This window comes from Macrosteles quadrilineatus, unplaced genomic scaffold, assembly GCF_028750875.1.
Source record: "Macrosteles quadrilineatus isolate MER2022 unplaced genomic scaffold, UCM_ALF_1.0 Scaffold_2__2_contigs__length_208266976, whole genome shotgun sequence".
NCBI classification, from domain to species: domain Eukaryota; kingdom Metazoa; phylum Arthropoda; class Insecta; order Hemiptera; family Cicadellidae; genus Macrosteles; species Macrosteles quadrilineatus.
In genome coordinates, this window is record NW_026542595.1 from 44,047,486 (window position 1) to 44,052,180 (window position 4,695).

Consider the following 4,695-nt stretch of genomic DNA (forward strand, 5'->3'; position numbering starts at 1 on the left):
TTCATTTTTCGAAATAGGTTGGATATTAACTCTTGTAGCTATAAGATTTGGATAGCAATTTTCATTTTCTCTTTTTGAACAGCGTATATTATTTGCCTCTTGTGAATCATAAAAATAAACTTGACTGTAACTACTCGATCGTTGAATACATAAACACTAATTCCTTCACTTATGTCTAATATTACTACTAAAATTCAGTAAAAAAACTTTGTATAAGTTTGTCCAAGGAACTGGCAACATAACCTAGAAATAAACAATCCATCCATTTGTGTTTTTTCCTCAATTAAAGTAGAGCACGTACCTAATACAAAAGTTTACAATAAAAACATAAGGTCCACCAAGATTTGGTATAATCTTACTACTTGAACTTATCATAGTCAAGGCATTATTATTGTTTGTACTAAATTTTTTGAGATCTGTCAGTGTCAGAAGTAAACATTTCTCGCATGCATTAATTTGATCTGACATTAGGCAACTTTATTTTACCATCGTGACAACACTATGTGCTTCGTATATTTTTTCACTTCCAAAGTAAGTTGCATAGCAGAACAAATATTATTCATCTCACCAAGTGAATGTGTATTTTATGGATGTGTATCTGTTAAACCAGGCCTCTCTTTCTCTACTCTCCTTATACGCATAAGATACCTTATTATTAATTGTCTCCTCCTTCCGTTTTCAAAATTTCTTCTTTGAACTTCAGACATTTTCCGTTCTTCCAACAAAACTGATTAACTGTTTAACTTGGTCTTAACCTACTGAATAGGTACTAAAACATTAATATTTACTCCCAAAAAAACTAATGAGTTTCTTTTTATAAACAGCTGTTTTTTGTTTTTAAATTTGTTCTGTGTATTTCTTATGGGGATAACCCGACCTTTGAGAGGGTCTCACGCCCTTAAGAGTAAGAATTTTTAAATTCTAAAACCTTATTGCAAAACTACATATTGAGACGAATCTTTTGACACCTTAAACGTTGAAATTGGTCCACAAATAAGGGAGGAGTTGCGTTAATAAAATACGGCTTCACGTATTATATACAGGGTGATCAACTCAAGGAGGCCACCATTGGGATATCGGAAACGGTAAGAATTAGAGAAAACTTTAAATGGGGGACATCCCTTTATTTTTGGTGGCAGTTAAAAATATGATTCTATTTTTCCGAAATTCAGCCGCCATTTTCCAAAATGGCGGCAAACTTTGAAATTTCTTATGGAACACCCTATATTTTATTATGTTTTCGGATAGAACATGCAATTTAAAAACTTTTTTATCCTTGACATTTTTTCGATAAACCCACTCGTTTAGGAGTTACAGCCTATGGAAAAATGACTTCCGGTGTACATTTTACATCATGTAGCTCCTAAACAAGTACGTTTATAGCGAAAATGCGAAGAGTAAATAAGTCTTAAAATTACACCCACATTCCATAAAGACCATAAAATAAACAGTTTTCCACTTTTCAAGTTTGCTGCCATTTTGGAAAATGGCCGCCATTTTTTAAATAATTGAATTCATATTTTTAACGAATTTTATGGTCTTTTTATCATCAAGATTTCACATCAAACCTTTCTCCATCTGAAGCTAGTGACTACTCCCTTTGAAAAGTTACAAAAAACTTAAAACGTCCACAAATTTGCATTCCACCTATTCTAAAAGAAGACGGTTCTTGGGCCAAAAACAACATCGAGAAAGCAGATGTATTTGCTTCATACTTCAAGGAAGTGTTCAAGCCATATAATATTAATTCAAATGTTGAACAAGAAATTTTGGAATTCCTCGATTCTCCAAATCAACTTGATTTACCAATAAAATTGTTCACACCATCTGAAGTAGCTAAAGTAATAAAAGACGATTTAAACGGCAAAAAAGCCCCCAGTTATGATCTGATAACAGGTAAAGTGTTGAAAGAGCTTCCTAGAAAAGGAATAGTTTTCCTTACAGTACTTTTCAATGCAGTTTTACACCTTGAATACTTCCCAATACAGTGGAAGGTTTCACAAATTGTTGTTATTCCGAAACCTGGTAAACCTTTAAATCAAGCATCCTCGTATCGGCCTATATTTCTTCTTCCTGTGGTTTCTAAAGTTTTTGAAAAACTTTTTTTTAAAAGACTCCAAATTATAATTGATGAAAAAGAATTGATGCCTTCCCATCAGTTTGGATTCCGCCGAAGGCATTTCACCATTGAGCAAGTGCATAGAATAGTGAATGTAATCAAGGAAGATCTTGAAAATAAACGTTTTTGTTCATCTGCTTTTTTGGACGTAGCCCAGGCGTTTGACAAAGTCTGGCACACAGGATTGTTGTTCAAAATTAAAACTTTGCTGCCCCATACATACTATGGAGTGTTGAAATCGTATTTGTCCAAACGCTTTTTTCAAATTAAATATCAAGATATAGTTACAGATGTGCATGAAATTGAATCAGGTGTACCACAAGGCAGTGTTCTTGGACCTATTTTGTATATTTTGTTCACTTATGACCTTCCAAGTACTCAGGGTATTAAGGTATTACGGTTGCAACATTTGCAGACGACACTGTTTTTTTATCATCAAATCAGGATCCTATTCTGGCATCATGAAACCTTCAGGCTGCATTAGACGATTTGTCTCAGTGGCTACAGAATTGGAAAATTAAAGTAAATGAAACAAAATCCGTCCAAGTTACATTTACTATGTCTACAAGAACTTGTCCCCCAGTAACATTGAATAATGTCATGCTTCCACAATCCAACGAAGTTAAGTACCTTGGTATGCATCTCGACAGACGGCTTACATGGCATTCACACATTTGGAACAAACGACTTCATCTAAATTTAAAAACAAACAAACTAAATTGGCTCATTGGTCGAAATTCAAAATTATCTGTTGAAAATAAATTACTTTTATACAAAATTATATTGAAACCTATTTGGACCTACGGTATCCAACTCTGGGGAACCCCTTCCAACTCAAACATAGAAATAGTTCAAAGGTTTCAATCGAAAACACTGAGAAAAATTTTACAAGCACCTTAGTTTGTCACAGATAAAGTAATTCATCAAGATACAAAATTACCCTATGTTAAAGAAGAAATAAAAAAAACGAAGTGAAAAGTACCAAAGAAAATTAGAAATCCATCCAAATTTCCTGGCAGTTAACCTCCTCGACAATAGTGAAGCTACATATAGGCTCAAAAGAGTTAATCCAATAGACCTTCCAAATCGTTTTTAGTTAAATTTTTAAAAAGTTTTTGTATGTTAGTGCACTTGATGGAGTGAAACTAACCCATGTTAAAATGGTTAATAAATTTACTTATTGTTCTAGTATAGAATAGATTGTAAATAAATACTTGTTAAAAAAAAAAAAAATTGTAGATCAAAAAGTCTGACATTGGCCCACTTAAAACCCTCTGGGGCAGAGCCCTTTTGACGGATCTGCATCAAACTTCACTCGAACCATCCTTGAAAGATGCTTATTAATGCCTGAAAGTTTCATTACAATCTGTGGAGTTGTTTCGGAGTCCATAACGTATATACACATATATATATATATATATACACACACATACATAGTTCCTCTTTTATAGATAATATAGATTTCAATAGAATTAGTTTAACTAGAACTTAGGTTTGCTGCAGGGAGTGTAAACAGGTATTTTTTGTTATAAAATGGTAATACCGTAGTACTGTAGTGTAAGAAATTAACGTAATTTTCAAATTGTATCAAAATTTGTTCATAAACAAGCAAACTACAACAGTTGACTAATTCTTCATAAGAATAACATGGGAGTTTTAAATTTAAAATTTTTTGGAATTCTCTCCGCAACCATTAGGCGCATAATAACGATTCAATATACTAAATTATTTGTTTTTTTAAGCTCTACAAAATGGTTTGGAAAGAAATTGTGAAATTTTGTGTTTTTAGGGTGAAAAATGGGAAAAACCGATTTTTACCCCCATGAAACCCCCTATAAACCCCCGCTCCCATAGTCCGTCATGCTGGTTCGCGAACTCGTTCGAATAAACGTAGGTTTACACGTTTGTACCAAATTTCATCAAAATCGGATCATTTCTGCTCGAGTTATCGTGCTAACGGACACACATACACACACACGCATATATATATATATATATATATATTTGTGTGTGTGTGTGTGTGTGAGCGCTGTTGTATGCCTAATGGTCACGGAGAAAATTAAAAAATAGTGTAATTTAAAATTCCTATGTTATTCTTATGGAGAAAATGAAAATTGTTGTAGTTTACTTGTTTATGGATATAGCCATAGACTAACCAACACGAGTATGTTTTATCTATGATATAGCCTATATTGATAACATTTGACAAATTTATTCATTTCATCCTACACAATTGACGTATGGTCAAAAACACTTTTTACCTTCCCCGTAGCAGCAAACCTAAGCACACTTTAAATCTAATGTTATTTAAATAGGGTATAAAATGTCTCATTTATTTAAATATTTTAGTAAAAATATAATCAGACAAGTTGAAATTCGTTTAGTCTGCAGGTTTGCTGCGGCGGGGGTATTTTAACTGTTATTTTGTCCGTATTAAAAAACTCCAGCTGAAATAGAAATTATGCCGTTGGCTTAGCGTCGGGTTGTCAGGACTCAAGAGAAGTGTGTGAGGGAGTTGAGTTGAGTGACCGTCGGTGTGGTCCGTTCCGTACCAACTACCACCGTACCGCGCCGAA